Source organism: Ursus arctos, unplaced genomic scaffold (assembly GCF_023065955.2).
Source record: "Ursus arctos isolate Adak ecotype North America unplaced genomic scaffold, UrsArc2.0 scaffold_7, whole genome shotgun sequence".
In the NCBI taxonomy this organism is placed as follows: Eukaryota; Metazoa; Chordata; class Mammalia; order Carnivora; family Ursidae; genus Ursus; species Ursus arctos.
In genome coordinates, this window is record NW_026623089.1 from 29,081,138 (window position 1) to 29,094,387 (window position 13,250).

The 13,250-nt window shown below is 37.4% G+C and overlaps 1 protein-coding gene across 10 annotated transcripts in view; it reads right to left on the minus strand.

Moving 5' to 3' along the window:
* The window catches only part of R3HCC1L (R3H domain and coiled-coil containing 1 like), an 84,225-nt gene that overhangs the window by 48,202 nt on the left and 22,773 nt on the right, over window positions 1-13,250 (minus strand). For 3 of the 10 annotated variants that reach the window (XM_048218949.2, XM_048218950.2, XM_048218948.2), the window contains exon 3: window positions 8,394-8,558. The exons of the other annotated variants lie outside the window; for them this stretch is intronic. The gene's annotated coding sequence lies outside the window, so the exon portion shown is untranslated. The remainder of the gene's footprint in view (window positions 1-8,393; window positions 8,559-13,250) is intronic. 10 annotated transcript variants of the gene reach the window in all.

A 13,250-nucleotide genomic window follows, 5' to 3' on the forward strand; every position in this document is an offset into this window, starting at 1 on the left:
GACTGAAAAAACTAAGTTTTAGATGTTCATTTAGAGGACCTTACATAGACTTTACTCAAAGGTATGGGGGAAACAGATTCATTAATGTGAAGCATTACCCAAACTGTTAAACTGGCCATGTATAAAGTAACACATCAGGGCCTTATTCACTGTGAGAGTCTGCTCTCAGCCCACATACAACAAAACTATATTATGACCTCCAGATTACTATTTTTTAATAGAGTACCTGTTTTTTATTGTTTCTGCCTCTTCACCACCTGTCACTTCTTTCCACTCTAAGCATTTTCATTTCTCTCAATCTAATGAGTATTATAAATTTCATTGTTCAAAGTATATATAAAATAAAAATAAAAGGCTTCTAAGTAAGGATCAAAGACACCTCTTATTTGAGCAAAGTGTATGAACTTTAATATATGAACTTTATGATGCCTATTTTGGCCCCCTACCTGATTATTTGCTTATTTGATGATATTCAAATAGTATCATCCTCATTCAAGCCTCCCCAAAACCCTACAAAGTGGTATTATTACCAGTGCAATCTCATAGATGAGAAAACTGAGCCATACGGATGTTAAATAATACGTCCAAGGCCAAAGAACTAGATAGAATGTGGCTGATTCTAATCTAGATAATCTGCCTTCAGTGTGTGTGCTCCTAACTCTCCTTTTGGCAATATGCTTTGCTGCCTTCTAACAATATGAATATCCCAGTGTGTTTAGTACCCTCAGCTTTAGTATCTCTGACAACCCTTTGGAGGAAAAAAATTGGACTAACTGCATCAATTAGCTTAGGAGATCAGAAGCCCTAACTACCACCTTTCCCGTTCTTCAAAAGCTGCTCCAAAAAACATAACTGAGCCATGGAAGGAAAGAAAAGCCAGAGGAACACCAGTGGGTCAACAAAGCTGTTCAGGAAGTTTTCAGAGGTCTAGCCTTGTCTAAGATTACACCACGCCTGTTCTGCAGTGAATCCAAATCCAAGATTCTCCATTACCATGAAGATCTACTTGCCAAGGATGATTTAGGACTGTTTGTTTTGAGATGCAGCCCTAAATGATCTCTCTGAATGCCTGCTGCATGTTGCAGATTTCAATAAATATTCCCGGAGTAAATGTGGGGTAGGTATTTTCTGCTCCCTGCTGCCATACCAAACTACTAGGCTCACCTGACTCTCAATTATACCTTAGCTCCTCGAAAGCAAGAAATGCCGTATCACTGTTATCGCCTCGGTGCCCAGGACCATTCCTGGCAATGGATGGCATTCAAAAAATGATTGGTAAATAAATGAGTATAAAAACAAATGTCCTGGGGTGCCTGGGTGGCACAGCGGTTAAGCGTCTGCCTTCGGCTCAGGGCGTGATCCCGGCGTTATGGGATCGAGCCCCACATCAGGCTCCTCCGCTAGGAGCCTGCTTCTTCCTCTCCCACTCCCCCTGCTTGTGTTCCCTCTCTCGCTGGCTGTCTCTATCTCTGTCAAATAAATAAATAAAATCTTTAAAAAAAAAAACAAAAACAAAAACAAATGTCCTAACACAAAGCAATATTATTCCAGATGTTTTTCCTTAATTTGAGACTCAATAGGTGAAAGTATTCTCAAAGTTAAGAATTCTTTATCATTGTACTATTTTTTTTTATTCAATTCATTACCTATTTGCCCACAAGTGGACCTTTCTAAACTTGTATATGTGACACATGGTACATATCTATTTACAGAAAGATACCTGATGTGCAAACTAATGGTGACAGCAAAATTAAACCAGAGCCAGGTTAAAGCCCTCTCCCCCATACCTGGTTCATTCCTGAATACCACAACGTACTACTACCATCAAAGAAATGATGCTCTATATTTTTTAAAATTACCCATTTTTATAGATAGTTAACATACAGACATATTCCAATTATGAGATGCTGAAAAGCACTAAGACTATAAATGTCTCCAAGATTATAAAAACCTTGTAGTATGTTGAATTTAAAGAACTGTACATGGCAACATAATTTAAATTTGTACTGCACTAAAGCAGCCGATGAATAAAAGCACTACGCTAAGTGCTCATACATATTATCTCATTTAGCCATCATAAACAAGTCCTTAAGGTATGTACAACTCTTACCATTTTAAAGATAACGCCACTAAGAATCAAGGTCACACATCTAGCTAGTAAGCATTGGAGCCAGAATTGAAACCCAGCTTTGACTGATATTCAAGCTCATAACTGCTCAAAACTCCACACCCTACGGTATATTCTCAACAAAACAACTCTTGAATTTTCTGAATCACACTAACATTGTGGTAACATACCATGTTTATTTTTAACTTCATCATTCTGAGAAGCAAAATTAAGGAAAATTGTTTACCTTCCTGAACTCTACACATACTTTCCCAACTTAACCACTGAAATCTTGAATCACATAGAGGCAGTTTATCACTAACTTCCCCTTTTCCGATAACTGAGACTTTGCTCCTCCAATACTATGAAAACATACTTTTGGCATCCACCACGGTGTTCTGTATAAAACTTGCCACAGCTATTAGTGGCAGTGGTCACTACCCTGGTGACACTGTGGAGTCTTAGAAGACTTGCACTTTCTAATGCTCGTTCTAAAGGTTTTTATAATATCTACCACAAGAAATGTTGAGTAAAAACACCTGGGGAAAACAAGGAAATTAAGTGATTAAATATAGTAAATTTCTCTCTGCATGCAACAGCTCCTTCAGAAGATCGATTGTATGCTATTTTTGTTCCAAAAGAGCACGGAAGCCAGTTCACAGATTTTATTTGTTTATATGCCAACAGGCTAAACATCAACATTGAAGGAATCAAACAGTCTTCGTTTTTCTCAGTACTCAAACACAATCAGAGAAAAGAACAAACTTTATTTACTATGGCTTACATATTATTTAGGTATGTTTTCCTTGTCTCCTTTTCTGACTTACTTCCACCCAAAACCTCAATGAATTTTGAATCATGGGCCATGAATGGTGGTATAATTAAAGTAAACCAAATATCTTTTCTTTCTGCTTTCTTTCTTAGGGAAAAAAGGAAATCTGGAGATTCTGCAGAAACATCCTCAAGTAAGCAGGACTTCTGGACACTGTTGATGATGCAGAAAGCTGGAGAACATCATTTCCACCCATAACACATACAAAATAAAAGGTGGAAAATGTGCACAATCACAAATTTTCTTGAACTCATCAGAGAAGCAAGGTCACAGGACAAGCAACTAACCCTAAATCTAAAGAAAGAAGACACGGTCCTCAAAGACTTTTACTCAATATACTTCAAAAGTCGTCTTCTCTCTCCATACTCAATCACTTGACAAGTTCCACTGATCTTTATATCTGAGTATCTCTTCAGTCTGTCTAGTTTTCCCCATCTCTAAAGATACTCCAAGTTAAACCCACCCATACAAATGCCTAGATTACTATAAAAACCCATCCAACTGGTCTCTCTGTGTTGCTTACTTTCTATTCATTCTTCACCTTGCATCAAGAACGACCCTTTTAAAACAATTAGTTGCTCAGGCACCCTCCTCCCCAAAATCTTTCAATGACTTCCCATCATTCTTATGATAAAATCAACTTTTTAAACATGGCTTACAAGACTTTTTAACCTGGCTCCAATCAATTTCTCTTAGCTTTTGTCACTTCTGTCTTCATATGCCATACAGCCACATCAAATTTCTTTCACATTCTTGAACTCTCCGTGTTATTGGTTTTCTGGGGGATTTTTTCATCTTAGGCTCTATACAATCTCTTCTCTCTACCTAGTCTACTCCCCTGCAGCCTCCTAACCAACTTCACCTAATTTCTACTTAACCTTTAAGGTCTCTATCATTATTCTTTAAGAGCCTTACCTAATCGTTTTAGATTAAGTGATGTGTCTTTGCCATATACCTCTCCTATTACAGCTCTTATATTTGATTACAATGACTTCTTTAATTCTCTGGTCTTCACCACTGTACTATCTGTTCTTTAGAGAAGGAATTATGTCTTCCTGCCCATCACTGTATCCCCACACTTAACACAGTGCCTGGACATATAGCATAGAAATCAAAATAATTTTTTTTTGGTAGAATGAATGAAAGAACAAACAAAAATAACAGTTTGGGAGTAGAAATTGAAAAGGACAGATTTAAATAGTATTCTGATCAACAAAAATCATATCAAAACCACATCCTCAAATAAGCAGGACTTCTGGGCACTGTTTATGGTGTAGAAAGCTCGAGAATGTCCTTTCCACCCTTAACACAAACAAAATAAAATGTGGAAAATGCACAATCACAGATTTTCTTGAACTCATCAGAGAAGCAAGGTCACAGGACAAACAATTAACCCAAAATCTAAGGAGAGAAGACAGGGTCCTCAAAGGAGAGATGGAAAATGAACACCTCCTTATCTGCAGTGAACACCGGGCACCATAAAAGCCAGTATGAAGAACTCTGTTAAAACGTTTTAAAAGTTGCTGAAGGCCAAATGTGGACTACCAGAAAAAGACAGAACCCTTGGCAAACACAGAAAGGAGGGGAATTCTCCGCACACACAGAATCTTTTCCACAGACCTCACTGGAGGCTCAAAAGACTAAGGACTAGGCAGCAAAAGACAGAGATGTCTTCAGTCTAGCCTTGTGGTGCAGACTTGGGAGAAAGAAAGAGCAGCCCATGCTGGACAAGTACCAAGCCCCACCTGGATCCTTCTTGCCTACCTTGCCTACAGGGGAAAAAAAAAAGCCTTAAGCAGCTGGGGAAAGATCCAAATCCTGTTGCCCTCAGGCAGCAGGTGAAGGTCCACTGCAGCTAGGGAAAGTAAACAAAACAAAAACAGTAACACCTCTAAGCCTAAAGAAGGGGCGAGATTGCAGAAAAAGCCCCACCTCTGAGACTCAGGCGGAAAGCATCTACCTAAAACTGAAACTGAACCAAAACAACAAAAAAATGCCATGCCCTCCACCTCCTCCCTGAACAACAGGCTAGTAAGACGTAACAGCAATTGACTACTGTGGGGAGAACAAAAGTACAAATTCAAGGGAAGATGCAAATTCAAGGGAAGATCTAAAGCCCAGGGGAGAGCAGACATTAAGAGAAACTCTTCGGTTGGCAAATCAAACCCCACCCTAAACATAAGCTAACACAAGAGGAAAGTTGGAAGCCTGTGGTCAAACCCAAACTCAGCTCAAAATTGTGACCAGGCTGGGCTGGCTCAAACCCCTCTCCCCTCAAAACACAAACAGCTCAGCAAAAGATAAAGCATGTTCATTTCCAGGCATAAATACTATCTACTACTCTATACAAAATATGCAGATTTTAACCAAAAAAAAAAAAAGTAAGAGCAAAAACACAAAATCAAAAATTAAACAAACAAACATAACCTGCACTGTTAAGAGACAAAGCACCAATAGAACCAGATTCAGATGACCCTGATGTTGAAACTATTACACATGGAATTTTAAATAATTATGACTATGATAAAAGTTCTAAAGGCAAATGTGGACAACATGTACAAGCAGATAGGCAATTTAAGCAAAGAGGAGAAACTAGTAGAACCAAATGGAAATGCTAGGAATAAAAACACAGTAACAGAGCTAAAAACCTTTAATGACCTTACCAGTGGACTCAACATTGCCATGGAAAGAATAAGTAAAGATGGGTCAATAGAAATTACTCAAACTGAAGCAAACAAACAAAAAAAGAGAATGAAAACAAAACAAAACAGAAGACAGCATCCAAATATTATGGGAAAATATCAAATAGTCTAACATACATGTACTTGAAATCTCGGGAAATAAAAGAGAGAGAAGACGTGACAATCAATGTTTAAAAAGATAATAGCCAAGAATTTTCTAAAATTAATAAAGTATGTCTAACCACAGATCCAAAAAGCTCAGAGAACACCAAGCATTGAAACGACAACAGAAACCAACACCTAGACACAACATATTTAAACTGCAGGCAAAAAGAATTAAAGATAAAGAAAAAGCTTAAAAGCACCCATATTTAAAAAGACCTATTATATACAGAGGAACAGAATAAGAACTTTTAGAAACTATGAAAGCCAGACATTATTAAAGTGCCGACAGAAAAAAACTGTCAACCTAGAATTCTACACCCCAGCAAGAATATCTTTCAAAATTTAATAACAAAAACTTTCTCAGCCAAGCAAAATATAATTCACCACAGCAAAAGACCAAAGAAGATAAAATATATAATCATCTCAACAGATGCACAAAAAGTAGGACAAAATTCAATATTCATCCATAACAAAAAACTTTCAGCAAGCTAGGAACAAAAGGGAACTTCTTCACCTTGATAAAGGAGATCTACAAAAAACCAAAACACAAAAACAAAACCATGAAAAAAAACATACAGCATGCATCACACTTGATGGTGAAAAATCAACTGCTTTCCTCTTAAAATCAAAATCACGGTATGGATGATCACTCTCACTACTTCTACTCACCAGTGAAATGATGGTTCTAGCCAATGCAATAAGGCAAGGAAAAAACAAAGACACCCAGGTTGGAAAGAAAGAAACAAAATTGTCTTTGCAGAATTACCTTCTATATATAAAATCCCACAGAATTTACAACAAAGCTAGTATAATAAGCGAGTTTGGCAAGGTAACAGGATACAAGTAGTAGTTCTATATGCTATCAATGAACAAATAAAAACTGAAAATGTAAAGAGTACCACTTACAACATCACTCAAAAACATGAAATACCAGGTATAAATCTAACAAAGTATAAGTATAATCTATGCTGAAAACTGTAAAACACTGATAAAAGAAATCAAAGAATATCTAAATAAAGTTCATGAATGGGAAGACTCAATATCAAGATGTCAAATCTCCCCAACCTGTCTTTACATTTCAATCAGAATCCCAGAAGGAATTTTATAGAAATTAACAAGCTCATTCTGAAACAAATATAGAGAGGCAAAAAAACTAGAAAAGCCAAAACAATTTTGAAAAAGAAGAACAAAGTTAAGACAACTTACTCTACCTTACACTAACCTTACCTGATTACTGTAATCAAACCAGTATGGTACTGGAGAAAGGATAAATATACAGATCAACAGAATGGGGAGAAAAGTCCAGAAACAAACCCACACATATATGATCAGTTGATTTTCAACAAAGGTACAAAGGAATTCAATGATAAAAGGACAGTCTTTCCAATAAATGGTAGTACTGAGACAGTTAAAAATTCATATTGATAACAAAAAGATAATTTCTATCCATACCTCACACCATATACAAAAACTAATTCAAAATGAACCACAGACCTAAATATAAAACCTAAAACTACACCATTACTAGAAGAAAATATAGGAGGACATCTTTTTGACATTGGGCTAAACAAAGATTTATTAGATACAACACCAAAAGCATGATCTATAAAATAAGAAAAAAAATGTTTACATCAATAAACTGGACTTCAGCAAAATTAAGAACTTCTGTTTTTCAAAGACACTGTTAAGAGAATGAAAAGACAAATCGCAGACTGGGAGAAAATATTTGCAAACTGTGTATCTGATAAAGAACTTTATCCAGAATACCTAATGGTCTCTCAAAACGCAATATCCAAAAGCAAACAACAATTTGAGCAATACTTTAACAAAGAAGATATAAAGATGGCAAATAAGCACACCACAAAATGCTCAACATCATTTACCACTAGGGAAATACAATTCCATTTATAAGAAATTATGAAAAAAGCAAAACTTAAGGGACAGAAAATACATCAGTAGTTGCCAGAAGCTCAAGTTCAGGTGAGAGGTTGATTACAAAGAGGCAGAGAGGAATTTTTTGGATTGATGGAACTGTTCTGTATCTTAATTGTGTGGGAGTTACAGGACTGCATGTTTTTGTCAAAACTGACACAATATACTCTAAGAAAAGTAAATTTTACTGTATGTAAATTATATATTAATTTTTTAATGAAAAAAATTACATCCCCTAGAAAGTCCTATCAAAATATAGGTGACGGCACCGACTTCCTAATTTCTGATTCTTGGCTTTAAGAAGTCAGTGAGTAATTAGCGCAACCTTAATGAAGTTACATTAGTAAGACGAAACATCAATTTGTTTCTTAAAACTCAAGGCTATAGTCTTTCCTAATTTAATTCTGCAGTCATTACTTAAAACTTCCACTGACTTATTCAACTTCGCATGAGTAAGATTCTAAAACTTAGTCTATTTAATCTATTCTATACATAACCAAACCACACAATCTTTGCATTGCACTCAGGGAGATATACTCAACTATATTTTTAATCTGGATAGGTTTGTTCTGAACAACCTTAGAAAAGAGGACACCGAGAATATTCTAAGATACTCTGGTAATTCCAAATAACATTAGGCACATCAATATATACAATACTTTTATCTAAAACATACCTTCTCGGGGCACCTGGGTGGCTCAGTCGTTAAGTATCTGACTTCGGCTCAGGGCGTGATCCTGGTGTTCTGGGATCGAGCCCCACATCAGGCTCCTCCGCTATGAGCCTGCTTCTACCTCTCCCACTCCCCCTGCTTGTGTTCCCTCTCTCGCTGGCTGTCTCTCTGTCAAATAAATAAATAAAATCTTTAAAAAAAAATAAAATAAAAAATAAAAAAATAAAACATACCTTCTCTTCATAATCCCTTGCTCAAAACCTTAGTGACTCAACTAGAGTCTACAAAACATAAATTAATCTTTCCCAGGATTCAAGGTTCTCCAAAATTTGGTGTCCCTCTACTGTTCAATCATATTTCTATCACTGTCAGACACAAATCCTCCCTTCTGCATCGGATGGCCTCACAATCGGTTCACTCCAACTTCTGAAATGCTCTCCTTGAATTGTCTCAGTTTAAACACCCCTCCTAGACACTATTCCTTCAAAAGACTTACCTCTAATCCAGCTTTTTCTTTTAACTGTTTGAAGACACATTGATTTCACCCTTCTGTGAATTCATTTGCATACATATCTATGGTATTCATGTTATTATACACTAACTTATATTCTTCTTTAAATGTTTCATTTGTGAATGTCACCTCATATTCTAAATAAATATCCCAAGAAAAAAAATTAATGTGATTAATTAATATAAAAGTAAATTTAGGGGTGCCTGGGTGGCTCAGTCAGTTAAGCATCCAACTCTTGATCTCAGCTCAGGTCTTGATCTCAGGGTCATGAGTTCAAGCCCTGCACTGGGTTCCACGCTAGGCGCAGAACCTACTTAAAAAAATAATTTTAAATCACTTTAAATTTTAAATTAATTAATTTTATATTAATTTAAAATACTTAACTTCCTGGAAAAGCTTATTTTAAAGCTTGAGAAACTGAAGCCAAGGGCACTAGCCTTTGCTTCCCACGGTCTGTGCTATATCACATTCATCTTCATAGTTCCAGGGTTGAACAGAGTGCCTCGCACATGGAAAACACTTAATATTCAAATATTTTACTAAATTTCATTTTCTAAGGCCAAAATAAGAACTAAAACTCTAGAGTTCTAGCCCAATCCTCCCAAGATTATATTAGTGCCTTGAAATGTTCTCTAATTTCTCATATGTGTTCAAAGATTCTCCCTGAATAAACATTACAAAAAAAAAAATCACAAAAACTATACTTTCTCCTCCTTTTAAAGCTCACAGAGCAACTACCACAGCGCTGAGCACATGCAGAGTAGGCAGGCAATATTTCTATCAGATTTCTTAAAAGCAACATAAAGGCAGCTCATATATACTTTTCTGCCCCATGTAAAAACATACTAGTTACTCTTCCTACTGGGAAGATTTATTTTTCATCATCTTTGGCAAAAATTCTAGAATGCTATCTGCCAGGTCCATTGCCCCAATAAATATGCATCCACAAGCAATTATGGAGATAGATAGCTTATGGGGAGGGGGCACTCTTTGGTCAGGTCCCAATGCTGGCCTGTGGTTAGGGGGAAGAGAAAGTGGGGGAGGGGTGTGGCCCCATGATTAATCACTGCCCACTCTGCTTAGGGGTATTTATCACAGCCCGCTGTCAGGTAAATCACTGGAAAAACACCTCTTCAGTAATTAATGTGAAGTGACGGATGGACAGCCCCTGGGCCCATTAATCAGGAACATCAGCAGCCTACTGAGATTATGAATGTCAGGATGCATAAACTGCCGGTGGATCAATAGGCCCAGGAATTCATCCAAGGCTCTCATTTCCGAGGCATCTCCGGTACATTAGGCTCCCCTGGCCCCTCCCCCAATCCGAAATGAAAAGCAAGGCTTCAGAACAAAGAGCAAGAGCTGAGGTCTGAAGTGACCACTGCAAGAAAACAGTCAAGGAAGCTGGCCATGGCAGCAAAGGCACCAGGACAGGCAACATGAGCACAGAGCTATACCCACGGTCCCTGCCTTACAATGGTTTGACTTAACAATTTTACAACTTTACAACAGTGGGAACGCATACGTATTAAGTAAAACCATATTTTGAATTTTGAATTTTCATCTTTTCCAGGGCTAGCAATATGCAGTACGATACTTTCTAGTGATGCTGGCCAGCAGCAGGGAGCCGCAGCTCCCCATCAGCCACGCCATCACAAGGATAGACAACCGATACACTTACAACCACCCTGTACCCCAAACAACCATGCTGTTTTTCCCTTTCAGTACAGTAGTCAATACATTACATGAGATATTCAACACTTTATTATAAAATAGGCTTTGTGTTAGATGATTTTGCCCAACTACAGGTTAATGTAAATGAGAGCATTTAGGTTAGGGCACGCTAAGCTAATGATGTTCAGTAAGTTAGGTATATTAAACATACTTTCACTTTATCATATTTTCATCTTACAACGGGTTTATCAGGACATAACACACTTTCACATTATCATATTTTCATCTTACAACGGGTTTATCAGGACATAACATCGTTAGTCAAGGAAGATCTGTACTGACCAAGAGGCTCTAAGATGGCTCATGGCCCTGGAAAAGCAGAGAAGCAGGAAGATGACAGTTAACATTCAATCACACAAGCCTAATTATCCATTTTAGGAGTAATCCAGCTTCTTGCTTCTAGTCTTTTACCCATTTTTCTATCCATATTTTTTCTTTCCTTCATATTGACACCACTAATATAAAGTGGAGAGAAATAAGAGAAAGAAAATTCAATTTCTGCTACCTAACAACCTAGGTACAAATTTCAGTTTAATAGGAAAAAGAATTTGTATAAAATAAAATCACTGAATTATCCTCAAATTTAATTTAGCCTTATCCCTCGATACCATGACAAACTGGGAACTGCCAAAAGTACCCAGTGTTTTCAACTGAGAAAAAGGTGGTCAACCTGATTCATTAGCATTTACAAAGCATTCTGCCAATATAAGATATAAGTTAAAGGCTACACCATGGCGGGATTCCAGCAAAATGAAATCAGGTCTTAATTCTATTTCTTCTCCAAGCCAAACAAAAAACTCTCCATCAAAAGGATCTGTTCAACTTGTAAAACAGTATGGAGTTAAAAGAACATTACTGTTTGCTGGTCACCCCAAGTTTATCAAATTTTGTATGGAAAGTATGGCTGTGCTCTGGTCTCATACTGAACACATTCTAGGCTTGCGCTGACGGGAATGAGACTGCACTTGCTGCCACATCCCGCCAAACCCCAGTGCTGTGCTTTGTGGTCAGACTCAGGCCAGGACTGCAATTGTTGGTCAGAAAGTGTCTCAGAGTTACGGCTGCCTGTTCCGCTAAATCTCATTTCATCCTACTGATGGATGGATGGACAGATGGCTGCTTGGTGAAAGCAGCATTATCAGGCAGCTTCTATGGAGCCTCTGAATGATGGATAGCCCTCTTTCTACTTTCTCCAAACCACCATCGATCCAAGCCATATTTCAGCGGTCAGAAGCCCCGTAATATTAAGACACACAATCAGGTTAAGTTACTCGCAATGTAAACCTCTAGAACAGAAATTCTAACACCTCTGCTTTGCTGTCATGAACTAGGCTGAAAATGTTAGTTTCGTTCTTTCTAGCTGCTATCCCAATGAATTCCAACAGCTCAAAGCCCAAAGGGAACAGCTGGACTCCATTCCTAGGAGCACTCAGACAGCTAGCTTGCCTGCCAAATTTTTTACTAGCCAGTTCTGTGAAATGAACTCTGCGGTATTAGTGCACAGATCTGTGAATATGTGTACCCAGTGAAGTGTAAAGCCATCAAAACCATACAAACCATGTAGGGTTTGTCAGTGATAAAATCACTAGTCTCAAATGTGTGGAGCTTTCGGTATACCAAGCAGACCCTGCCTATCAACACCAAAGATGATGCTTAATTAAAGCCAGGAGAGGTTAAAATTTTGTCTTTTGCTCATAATCCTAAAATTCTGCTTCTACCCAGTCTGCCTGGCTGGCTTCTACTCTCTTGTGTACATATCAAATTGTAAGTATTAATCCTTGCCTGTTTTCACAAGCACACTTCTGCATCCATTTGCTCTGTCACCTTCTAGACACCCATCTCAGCTTGTCTATTTGGACTCCATGCCCTCTTTGTCCCTTCCACGTTATCCAGTGCTCTCAGACAGCAACTCAGACTCATACAACTGGACTCTCTATCAAAGTTATTTTCACTTGTGTAGCTGGAAGAAACAGATTCTGACTCCAGCTTTTTGACATAGATTCCCTTTGTGATATAGATGCCCTCTTTTTTCAAGCTCATTTATCCCCAAATGACTTTCTCTATGAATGCTTCATTATCAGCTATACCCCAAGTCAGCTTGGCCTGGCTCCTACCTAGTATGGCCCCTCTTGACTGACTTGTTACACCCTGAGCCTATGGTCTAGAGAATTTGTTTGTGGGGTTAGAAAAATGTCTCAGTGGAGTGTTGTCCTTCTTGTTCTTATGTAGTTTAATACTTTAACGTTTATGCCTTAACAACATTTACAGTCCTGTTTCTTGCCAAAAAAAAAAAGAAGAAGAAATTATGTACTGTTTTTATAAGACACTACTTAATTATAATGTTGCATCAAGAATATCACTGCCCTTCACATAAAAATTAAAGAATTTTTATAGAATGTTAGAATTACATTACTGAAAGGGATTGTATAGGCCAGAATTCAACATCTTTATTTTCCAAATAAGGAAACTGAGAAGCTGAGGTTATGATGTCCATGGTTAAATAGATATTAAATGACAAAGAAAGGCTGGAACCTAGGTTTTAATTATAAGTGCTGTGCTCATTCTATTATATTTCTCAGACATTTCATTTTCATCCTTGAGATTCCAAAGACAGT